The sequence below is a fragment of the Eptesicus fuscus genome, chromosome 14 (genome assembly GCF_027574615.1).
Source record: "Eptesicus fuscus isolate TK198812 chromosome 14, DD_ASM_mEF_20220401, whole genome shotgun sequence".
Classification (NCBI taxonomy): Eukaryota; Metazoa; Chordata; class Mammalia; order Chiroptera; family Vespertilionidae; genus Eptesicus; species Eptesicus fuscus.
Genome location: NC_072486.1, coordinates 44,142,683 through 44,155,454, shown reverse-complemented (window position 1 = coordinate 44,155,454; position 12,772 = coordinate 44,142,683). Strand labels below are relative to the sequence as shown.

The following is a 12,772-nucleotide window of genomic DNA, read 5'->3' as shown; positions in this document are numbered from 1 at the left end:
ATCTTTAATTGAATGGAAGTCAATAGGAAAAGAGCATTTGCATGGCAGGGTTTTTTTTCATGGCAAATACTGCTAGCATCTGCATATATAACACATTTATATATACCTGAAAATTTAAATCCAACTGCAATTATACAAATATAATAATAAAAAATATTTACCATCTGAAGGGCATACAGCAGAAATAAATCAACTTCTAAAGTGTACATTCTCCTTAATATTATTTTAAAATTTTGAATCAAACATAAATATGATTAAGCAATATCAGGAGAAGTCAGTGGGTAATTAATTAGTCTCTCAAAAATGTTCTTTCAACCACAATGTGATACCACTTCACTCCTGTTAAGATGGCGATGATAAAAACATAAGCAACGAAAAACAGAGTATAAGTACTGGCAAGGAAATGGAAAACTGGAACCCTGTGCATTGTTGGTGGGCATGTAAATGGTGCAATCACTATGAAAAAAACCATATGGCAATTCTTCAAGCAATTAAGTATAAAATTACCACATGACTCAGTAATTCCACTTCTGGGTATATACCCCAAAGAATTGAAGGTAAGGATAAAGGTTATTTCTACACCCATACTCATGGCAGCATTATTCACAGTAGCCAAAAGGCAAAAGCAATCTGAGTATCTATCAACAGATGAATGGATAAACAAAGTGTGGCATGTACATAAATGAAATATTATTCAGTCTTAAAAAGGAAGGAAATTCTGACATATGGTACAATATGAATGAATCTTGAAGACACTATGTTAAGTGAAATAAGCCAGTCACAAAAGGACAAATATTGTACAATTCCTCATATAGGAGGTTCCTAGAGTAGTCAAATTCATAGAGACAAAAAGTAGACTGCTAAGTTGCCAGGGGTTGGGGGTAGGGGGTGATGGGGAGTGATTTTTTTAATGGGTACGGAGTTTTAGTTGTAAAAGATGAAAAAGTTCTACAGATGAGAGTGGTAATGTGAAATGTGTTTAATGCCACTAAATTGTACATTGAAAAATGGGTAAAGTGGTAAATTTTATGTTATGATACTTTATCATAATTTTTTAAAAAGAGAAAAAAATAAGGGAGAAGAATAGGATCTGTGTTACAAAAAGTGCTTCAACTGTATTTATAGTACTTTTTAAAGAAACAATATAAAGTAAGAAGGGCAAAATGTTAGAATTTGATAGAATGGTACGGTAGGTACACAAGTGTTCTTTATGTTATTGATTGTACTCCTCTGTTATGGTTTAAATATCCCAAAATAAAAATATTAAGAATTTTTTTAAATGCAGAATTGCCATATTCTTAATTTAAAAATTAATAAATACAATTTTATTTAATAAAAATTTAATTTAAAAAATACCCTAAAAGTAGAAATTTAATAATAACCTAAAAATTAAAAAATTTTAAATTCTACATTTTTTCCTAAAATTGAAAACTTTCTTAACCTATTTATGATCCCTGTCAATTACTTATTTTCAAGACCAAAGGTTAGATGAATAACCTTGGGCAACCACACAAAATTTGGTTTGTTTAATAAGAAACATAAATAGGCCTCAAGAATACCACTCAAAAATATCCCAGAGGAAATGCTAGAGCACAATATTAGATACTAGAGGGCCCGGTGCACAAAATTCATGCACTGGGGGGGGGGGGGGGGGGGGGGCTTGTCCCTCAGCCCAGCCTGCACTCTCTCCAATTTGGGACATCCCTCTCACAATCCAGGACTGCTGGCTCCCAACTGCTCGTCTGCCTGCCTACCTGCCTGATTGCTCCTAACCTCTTCTGCCTGCCTGCCTGATCACCCCCTAACCACTCCCCTGACAGCCTGATTGATGCCTAACTGCTCCCCTGCCAGCACGATTGCCCCCAACTGCCCTCTCCTGCTGGCCCGATCGCCCCCAACTACCCTCCCCTGCCAGCCTGGTTGCCCCTAACTGGCCTCCCCTGCTGGTCTGGTCACCCACAACTGCTCTCCCCTGCCGGCCATTTTGTGGCGGCCATCATGTGACCACATGGGGGCGGCCATCTTGTGTGAGGGTGTGACAGTCAATTTGCATATTACCTCTTTATTATATAGGATATTTGTAGTGGGCCTGTTGCTTTCTTACTAAACATTTCCAATACTTCCATGAAGGATATTTGCAAATTTATAAAAGTTCTAGAAAACATTTGACTTAAAACACTACCATATTTAATTAAAATAATTGAAAATATTAGGAATTATCTATATGCTAAGGATTAATTACCCAGATTCAACCTACCTAGAGAAATTGACAAAAGGAAGATAAACAGATTTTCATAGCAAAATATTAAATTGACCTAACATAGAAATTGTGGATAAAATATATCAAAAATTTAAATATACACACAGAAAGGGAAATTCTCAGGCATCAGAAATCAAGAACAAGAAGACCATTAACTGCCACCCTGCCCCCATGAAAGCAGACATGGGTAAAAGCTTGGTCATCTGATGTTTTTAAGATAAAAGATCTTAAGCCAATGTGGCAGAATGTTAACATTTTAAAATTTGAGATCGTTTTATTATATATTTTCCTCGATATTTGAAACTATAAGGTATAATTTTTCAAAAGGAAAGAGAATTTTAGATTCTGATCAATGGGAATGGGTCTTAAAATTGTCATCCTTTTTCTTTCTATGTGGATAAAAATCCCAAGCAGTTTCTAAACCATAACAGAGGACTCACAAAAATGTATTCTCTCTGATTTTTGTGACCAAAGAGCATGCTTTGTGATATTCTATTTGAAGGTCCAAAATTCAAATATGAGTTAATTATTTTTATTTTAATAAACACAGCTTTTAACCATTGCCACATGTGTATGCGATGGAGATCCTCCATGCCAGATCAGTGTTATCCAATAGAAATATAATGCAAGCCACATATATAATTTAAAATGTTCTAGTATGCATATTAAGAAAATAAAAGAAACAGGTGAAACTAATTTTAATACTATATTGTGTTTGACCTAATATACCCAAAATATCATTTCAACATGTTATCAAGATAAAGATATTAAGCAGATTTTTTGCATATGTGTGAATTTTACGTTTACAGCATATCTCAGATGGGACTGGCCACATTTCTTTCTTTCTTTTTTTGGTTAATCCTCACTTGAGGATATTTTTCCCCATGAACTTTTAAAGAAAGTGGAAGGAAGGGAAGGAGGGAGGGGGAAAAAGATCTTGAGAGAGAGGAGAAATATCAATATGAGAAAGACACATCAATTGGTTGCCTCCCACCGTGCCCCAACTGGGGCTGGGGATGGAACCTGTAGCCCAGGTACATGCCCTTGACCGGGAATTGAACCTGCGACGCTTTGGTGTGCAGGCCAATGCTCAGACCACTGAGCAACACTGGCCAGGGCAGGACTAGCCACATTTCTGGTGCCCAATAGCCAAATGTGGCCCCTGGCTACCACACTGGCCTTTGCAATTCTACGTAAGAAAAGTAGCTCTCATTCACTGTGCACTCGCTAAGTGTCAGCCTCTACACTAGCATGTTCCATACAGCTCACATTGTTCTCAAAACAACTCTGTAAAATATCTGAGGAAAAGTCAAATAAAAAAAGAGATGCCAATAAACATTTTTGCAGAATTAAAATACTTGTTAATAATATTTAAACAATATATGTGAGGAAAACAAAGCTCAGAAATCAAGAGTGGCTTGCCCAGGTTACACAGCTAGCAAGCTCTAGGGCTGGAATTAAACCAGGTCAGTGTAACTCATGGCCCACGCTATTAACCACCCTGCCCAAAGGTCACCGAGGGACAGAGACTTTCTCCTTAATTAATCTTCTCCTGACCACTTACTAGTAGCTTCTATATTAACTGGAGACCTCAAATCTTAGTCTTGCCAGACATTTGGGTTTTTAGTTGGGAAAACACCTAATCCGGGCCCAAAGCTGGTGATTTGGACACCCCTCTCTTTTGCCCCATTTTTGTCAAGGGGCTGGAAAATGGGATCTGATTCAGAATCCCTTCAAAATAAGGTAAAATGAAGGAAAGCAGCAACGTGCAAAAGAAAGGGAAAGGCTGATATAATTAAGCTCAAGTGCACTATAGCCATATTTGATCCTTTTGTCTATGTCTATTGCTCAACTGTTTGACAAACTTCTATTTCTAGCCTCTCCATAAAAGTCTCCCTAATTGGGGAAGCAGTACACCTTTTATGGCTTTATAATAAACTGGAGGTGAGTACCAACATGGAATCAAAGGGAATAAAGCTCCGCTGGCTGCTGCTGCCGGGCCTGCCTTGTGAACATGGCTTATACAATATTTCATCTGTGCTGACACCTTTCATTCTCAATTATTTGGCTGCTGTCAAAACAAATCAATCAAATTATAGCACTGTGTCTTCATGTTACAATTCCATTGTAAGTTAGGGACATTAGCTTTGAAATATATGGAAGTATAAATTTTATCTCTATTATTTATTTAATGCAACTTTCTCCCATGTGAGTTATTTTCCAAACACAGCAAACTCAAATTATCTTATGTCAAATATTGAATATATATGCGTTCTGCTAAGAATTTCTAAAATAATGGCACACAGGGGAACGGAGATGCCTAAGAGTGTATTAATGCACCTGCACCTGTGTGCTAACCTTAATCCAGTGACAAATGGCAAACATACAAAGTTCTTTTTCTCTGTTTGTTTATTTTTGTTTATTTAAACTTGGTGAGCTCAGTTGATGAACATAATTTGGGAGATGAAGATGACACTACGCCAAAGGAAAAGGTTAATGTGGAAACAAAAGGTTTTCAGAGGTTACTTTTGCTTACAGTAAGACATAATTTTCCAAGATAAACCATTTCCAAAAATTAAAACTATATTATCTAAACTGCAATTTTCTCAGGCACAGACATCCTCTTCTTTAGCACCAAGCACCACAATGCCCTGTGTAGCTATAGTCAGCATGAACCAAAGTGTTTTAAAAAGAAGGAAGAAAAAGGAAAAAACAAAAAAACACCTCAAACATTTTCATTTTGAAATTTTAAGGCTACAGCTACATTTCTAAATAATAGATTTAAACAATTGAGTTGCTTTTCAGAAAAAGAGCAAACACTGTTGAAGCTTTTATGTACAGCTCTTAAAATAGCGTCTTTATACATGGAAACTTGGCATGTCTTTGGAAGATAAAAACCAAACTGACAGTTCTTATTTTTTGGCTTCTTCTAATTGCACTCTGGCTACGTAAGGGTAAGTAACAATCAGAAGTTCCATCGAGAATGTGCAGATGATGTCCAATGAAAGAGAAGTAAACCCAGGGAATCACAGTGGTTTGAACTGTTGTGTTCCTTCCCTACTCTGTTCTCCCCAGAGGTCTCTCCCCTCCCTGGCTATGGTCATTTATGTTGATGGTTTCAGGATCTCCAGCACCAAATCCCATCCTGAATTCTAGATCCATGTATTTCCATTGAAATTTTCTTTCTTTTTTCTTTGCTGTGTACTTCCTTTTATTATTTTTCCAATTCCCAGAAGCAATCACTTTCTTTCTTTTTACTTTTTTTTCTGTTTCCTCTGGTATTTATGAAAAATAATATCTCTAAATAACATGATTATATTTCTACTTCTTGATTTTTTCAGCTTCAGATCCACTGAAATTTTCTATAGGAAACTTGAACTAATCGTGTCAAACTGAATTAGCAATCTTCCTCTCTTTCCTCTTACCATTCTAAATTTAATCCATCACCAAATCCTACCAAACCCACCTTGTTTATGCCTCCTAAACGAGTCCTCTTCCTTTCATCAGTGACACCAGCATCCTTTCTTTCCTGGTTGCTGCAAAATCCCCCTTCCTAACTAGGAAGGAATGCCTACCACAGCACCTGGCAAATAGCAGATGCTTAGTAAGTATTTGTGCACAGTTCATGGGGAGAAAGGAGGCTTAGCTTTTCCTAGAGAGGGCTGAGGAATAGTAGCTGCGATTTCTCACTGGGAATCTGCCCTGCAGTAAGTGCATACATAAGAGAAGGCAGGACTGTGGGAAGCAGTATGGAGTTACCTCAAAAAATTACAAATGGAACTGCCTTATGACCCATTATTTCTCTTCTGGGAATTGATCTGAAGAAACCTGAAACACTAATTCAAAAAAGTATATGGACCCTCATGTTCATTGCCGCATTATTTATAATAGCCAAGAGCTGGAAACAGCCCAAGTGTCCATCAGTAGATGAGTGGATTAAAAAAACTGGAATACTATGTGGCTGTAAAAAGGAAGAAAATCTTATCCTTTGCGACACAGATGGACCTGAGAACATTATGTGAAATAAGCCAATCAGAGAAAGACAAGCACCATATGATTCACTCATATGTGGAATTTAATGATCAAACTGAACTACCAAGCAAAATAGAGACAGACTTATAGATAGAGAGCAGTCAGATTGCTCTGGAAGGGTGGGGAGGAATGGAGGGATTGAGAAAAAAAAAGAGAGAGAGAGAGACCTCATGACATGGACAACAGTGTGGTGATTGCAGGGGTGGGCGGGATGGGAGGCAGTGGGAGAGGACAGAGAGGGGATAAAAAGTGATGGAAAAAATTAAATTTAAAAATAAACATGTGTAGAACACTTTTAAAAAGAGAGAGAAGGCAGGACTTTCTTGGGGAGCATTATTCCTCTATTCTCTAAACACGGGGCAGAGGGGAAGTGGGGACCGTCTCTAATTTCCCTATTTTCAGAACCTCCCCACTTCCTGCCCATACAGAAGCACCCTGTAATTGGTTCCAGAGAAAATCTGAAAAAATAGTCCCAATTTCCTCTCGTCCGTGACAATGGAGTGAGACTGAGAAACACGTGCAGCCTCCCCTTTCGGGCCTCAGGGCCTCCCCAGGGCTGCCATCTTGAAAGGAACTCGTCTTGGAATGCAATCCTGATGGCACCTCCGAGTGTATTCACGTTGCTCGATGTCATCACGAGCCCTGATGGACTTACAGTCTTATTATGTGCAAACCAGGGATCACATTGCTCCCCTGCCTTTTGCTTTGAAAATAAATGCTTTGGCTTTGCGTTGACATTTATGTGGCAGCTGGAAACCATTATCCTTTGACAATGCTTTATTCCATTGACAGTATCTTTTCCTACCCAGTATAGTAGTCATACTCCTCATTCACGTGCTTCTGGTTTAATCTATGCCCCAGTGCCTCAGCAACGCCTGCTTCAAGGATAATGTACTGGGGAGCAGGCTCTCCTGGTACTTTAAATAAGAAGTCTGAAGCTTCAGACATACGGAGGTTTAAAAAACTGCCAAAGTAAGACACATGGCAACAGCTTTTCCTAACTTCTTTGTGGTGGATTTGGCATTCCTGGATGGCATGTCATGTGGGGCTCCTCTGAATAACAGTGCAAATATGAATTCATGTACTAAGTATTTTTAATATTGGACTCTGTGCGCAAGCCACGAACCAGAGGTTGAGAAATCATTGCATACTAAAAGCCAGGGCCCGTTCTCCTCATTTCTGTGGCAGGCACTGCATTGCCCTTTATCCTTGCTGAGGCTGATATTAGACCTCTGCCCGCACAGTCACGATGCCCCTGGGAATGCGACGTTCTGAGCGTGGGCATCATGAGACTAGCACCAAAGTAAACCACAAGGAACAGCATCGCACATGGTCGCCTACTTGTTTTCTTCTTTAGGAATGATACCAGAATGATCAGTCCACATTCCCACCCCTGTCCACTCCCCGCCAACAATTTCTCCTGTGGTCAATAAAGTCAAGGCATTTAAAGGCAATTGTATTAATATTAAATGTTGCTCATACATAATGAATGCATAGAGATGCTTTGTGGTTGTATTGTTTTTAATTTGAGAATTAATCCACTTTGAGTTGAGAGATGCTTTCTTACAAAGGTGGTTAGAAGGTCAAGACAGCAGACCCATAGACAACGTTGTCAATGCTAGTAATGACATTTTGGATATGATCTTTCACCTGAATGAATACAAAGTATTTTGATTTTGAAATAATACTTATTAGTGTAGAATCTTTAAGAAGGAAAGCAATCACCCATAACATCTCACTGTCTAGAGTCCACAAGTAACACTTCATTGTATGTACTATTTCTCTTTTCATATTTCTGCGGTGTGTGGGGGAGGGGCTTCTTTTAAACAATTGGGATCAAATTGTGTACATTTGAAATCTTTATTTTAGTGTTAGCATCTGCTTCTGAGAAACAGAGCCATTAACACTTTCTTTAATGGGACAACTTGAGTTTCTCATTTCCATGAGGAGTTTCCTGGCTTTCATTTTATTAGTAGTTTTGTACTCACCCGTTATTTTTAATGTTTGAGGGAACAGAACTACTGGGGATGGGGTACAAGGATGATGATAGGTTTGATGCTTTCTGGGGAAAGAGTGCTTCAGGCAGAGGGCACAGCCTGAGCAAAGGTTCCTGGGTAGGAGTATATTCAAAGAGCACCAGGGAAGCCAGAAACCCTCACATCAAGGTTGACTGAATTGCAAGAGAGAGAGGTGTAGAAGTGAGAAAGAAACATAAATTAGACTGAAGATGTATGTCTTGGAAAAACCTTTGGCACATGGAACTGACTAAAAGCAAAAGGATCAGAAGCATTCTTGGATTCTGAGAGAACTAGATTCCCAAAGATGCTACAAATCTTTAACTGTTGAAAACTTCAAACAACTGTTGGCCCCCAAAGAAAGGTATATTCCTCAACTTTTTCTTCAGATGTGGCCCAGGAAGATAATGAGCAGGGAAGGGTCTCCCAGCAGTGCAGCCAAGGGTCTTCCCCAGAGGATCCTCTCCCTGTCCCCAGGGGAGAGGGCCTGCAGGAAGTCTGCCTACTGGGACATAGGAATGGCTATGGATAAACTGTGGCATATTCTTACGATGGAACACTACTTGTGTTCCAATGAAAGAAACTGCAGATCTACACAACAACATGAGTGAATCTCAAAGACATTATGTCCAGCAAGAAAAGCCAGACATGAAAGAATACATACTGCATGGATCCATTTATATGAAGTTCTAGAACAGACAAAACTAATGCATAGTAACAGGAAGCAGATCAGAGTTGCCTTATTAGAGGGAGGTATTGACTGCAAAGAGACAAAAGGGAACCTTTTGGAAAAAATGAAATGTGTTATGTATTGACTGCGTTGGATGGAGGTTGCAAGGGTGTACACAATTATTAAAACTCATTGAGTTGAGCACTTAAAATTCATAAATTTTATTATCCTATCTAATAAAAGAGTAATAGGCAAATTAACCATCACTCTGCCACACCCACCAAACAATCAGGAGTGAGTATGCAAATTAACCCAACCGAGATGGCTGCGGCCACAGAGAGCAGGAGGGAGGCTTGGGTTTCCCCGGTGATGGAGGAAGCCAAGCTTTCCGCACACCCTGGCCGGCCTAGGCCTCCACTCAAGGCTACAAAGTTTCAATTATAGAAGATAAATAAATCCCAACAAAAATGGCAGCAGCCACGGAGCTGGAGAGAGCAGAAGGCTAGGGTTGCCCCAGCAATGGAGGAAGCTAAGCTTCTGCAGCCCTGGCCTGCTTTGGCCTCCACTTAAGGCTACAAAGTTTCAATTATCCTATCTAATAAAAGAGTAATATGCAGATTGACCATCACTCCAACACACAAGATGGCTGCCCCCATGTGGTCAAAGATCCTGCCCCCATGTGGACACAAGATGGCCACCACAAGATGGCCAGCAGGGGAGGGCAGTTGGGAGGGACCAGGCCTGCAAGGGAGGGCAGTTGTGGATGATCAGGCCAGCAGGGGAGGGCAGTTGGGAGGGATCAGGCCTGCAAGGGGGGGCAATTGGGGGCAATCAAGCTTGCAGGGGAGGGCAGTTAGGGGTGACCAGGCTGGCAGAGGAGGGAAGTTGGGGGCAAATAGGCTGGCAGGGGAGCAGTTAGACATCAATCAGGCTGGCAGAGGAGTGGTTAGTGGGTGATCAGGCTGGCAGGCAGAAGCGGTTAGGGGCAATCAGGAAGGCAGGTAGGCGAGCAGTTGGGAGCCAGCAGTCCTGGATTGTGAGAGGACTGTCCGACTGCCTGTTTAGGCCCGATCCCACCGGGATCGGGTCTAAACAGACAGTTGGACATCCCTCGAGGGGACCCAGATTGGAGAGGGTACAGGCTGGGCTGAGGGACACCCCCCCCCTCCGTGCACGAATTTCGTGCACCGGGCCTCTAGTATGTAAATAACACCTCAGTTAAAACAACAACAAAGCAAACAAAAAGGAAATATTATGTAACTTGCACATGAAATTCCTAATCTCAAAATTAGTCCCACATACTTTACTTGGCACAGCCTTTAATTCGGAAACTCACAGAAATCCAGGGCAAGTTTCATGCCAGTGCTAAGGGTAGGAGAAACCATCCTTGGCCTTGAGTTTTAACTTGCTTTTCCATTTTCTAAGGTAAGCAGCACTTTCTAATATACTTTTTGGTAATTAATTTAAATGTTATGCAGAGTTAACTGGAATGTTCGTAGTTTGATATAAATCTCCTAAGTAGCACATTTATATTCTCCATTTATGTGGCCCTTAGTGATTAGTGGGTTATCCCACCTGGCCTGTGAGATGAGAATAAGTCACTACCCTGAATCATCTATCCTAAATGTAGACCTACCTTTGCTGTCCCACTAACCCCTTTGCTACTTGTGGTCACTTGTACTGAGGCTATATTTATCTCCATGTTCTCCTCTAATAATAAAAAAACTAAAAAAACCAACACAAAAAACCCAACACATTTGCATGAGTTCTACAACGAGGACTTTATTTTATCACATTAAATAATCATCTAGTTTCCATACTAGGACAAATGCAAATTACATTTTTAGTACAGCTATCTGTGTTTCAAAGTAATAAGTAAAATGGAAGACACTGCTTTTTAAAGAAGTTTATAAAGTATGTGACAGAGAACACTTAGTCATTTTCTTTATCTGAGATTTATTGTCGTTATTAGTCTTATTTCACAGGTGTGGGTTTGCTGACAGTCACCTAATACCAAATCCCCATGAACACACAGTAGACAAAGGATACAAAGTAGTGATAGTGGGAGGTACGTAGAAAGGGAAAAGGTTCTCAGAAGTAAGACGGGAGACAACATGAACTTCATCTACTTCATTCCTAGGTCTTATCTGAGTTTGGGGCATTTCTGGGCTTGAATTCAAGTCAGAACTCCCACCGGCTTCCCTTAAAATGTTCAGAACCTAGACCCCACCTTTGACATGTCTTTGAGTTCAGGGTTAGTCTCAGTCTCAGGTCATGCCCATAGGAGGTCCTTACAGGTCTATACAGTAATCTCAGTGTTCAGAGCCCCTTCCATTGATGAGGGAGGCCCTAACATGTTTCTTACACATGTTGCCCGTGTTCCATGCCACATCATCCAGGCTTCCCCTCCCACACCCTTCTCATTACAGGTGGACACTTCAACACGGGACAGTCAACCTCTAGTTTGGCCAGTGACTGATGAGGTAGCCTGGAATGGAAAGACTCAGTCCAACCGGAACTTGAGTTGTGGGGAATTTTAGATAATCGTGGAGATAAGGATAGCACTGGAGATTTCCTAAAGATACATGATTTGGAAAGATGCATGTACTCTAAGGAGACAAAATGGGACATGAGTGGACCAAAATGATGGGTTAGTCAAAAGTCAACCAACACAGTACAGGACAGGCAAGAGGAGGAGCAGGCAGAGGAGATAGGTTTTAGTCACTCTGGACGTGGAGATCAGCACCTGCCTGCTCAGAGGGGAGAATGATACAGCTTGCAGCCCACTGGTTCACTGGATTGTCTAATCCCCAAATCTCATTCCACGACCACTGAGGCAGGGATACAGGGCTATCCCTAAAATTCTGCAAGATTTTTATCTCCCTACTCCCACCTGTTTCCTTACAGGAAGATCCCATCATCAATGAGACAGGAGTGCATCTCGTTCTTGAATGGGAAGATCAGAGATAGTTGGAGTTGCCAAATGAATTTTGAAAAAGCTCCCAGACCAGCTTGACCATCAACTCCAATACACTTCTGAAGATGAGGCCATAGGGAAATTATGTGAGCAGCACCAAGGGATAAAAAGAGCTAGTGCTCTTACTGAACTTACAGCACTTAATGAGGACCTTGGGATCATTTTCTGAAACCAAAGATGCCAAAAAGAACCAAATTCCAAACTATAAGCTAATACTAAATTTGATATTGAGAGAGAGAGAGAAAAGGAACATCTTGATGGAAGTTCATACTGGACCAGTTGCTAATTCTGAACCCTTAAAATAACAAAGTAATAAAGCCTTAAGAATACCAAACTGTAATAAAGATATAACAAGCCTGTTTTTTTTGGACTCTGATTTTGGTGTCCATTTTTACCAAGCAGGATTAATCCATGTCCTACAAGCTCCACAAGCTTATGTTTATTTATAATATCCAATATTCCCATAAGCGCCAATGTTCCAAATGGAAGGTTGCATTTAGATAATGGCTATTTCTTCATTAAGATTTCATCATCCACCTACATTAAAAAGCTTCTTCCCTACACTTTGCTGCTGTTGCTTTCACCTTGTTTATTCCTGCCTTATTTGCTTAATCTTGAGATCCTAGCTTCCCAGGCACTCTCAAATTTGAAACAAGCAAAGTTTGTGCATTAATGTGTCCTGGGCATGCATGATTTATGAATGGCAGCTTTCTTGGCACAATTTAATGGTATAAGAAAGACTTTGTTTTAAACATTAAAGTAAAAGTCAAGAAGTGGCAACAGTGGATGGGATATTAGAACATAATAGTGTGTAAAGA

The 12,772-nt window shown here is 40.1% G+C and overlaps 1 protein-coding gene across 3 annotated transcripts in view; it reads right to left on the bottom strand.

Moving 5' to 3' along the window:
• Positions 1-12,772, bottom strand: part of POU6F2 (POU class 6 homeobox 2) — a 427,905-nt gene that overhangs the window by 223,783 nt on the left and 191,350 nt on the right. The window lies entirely within an intron of this gene.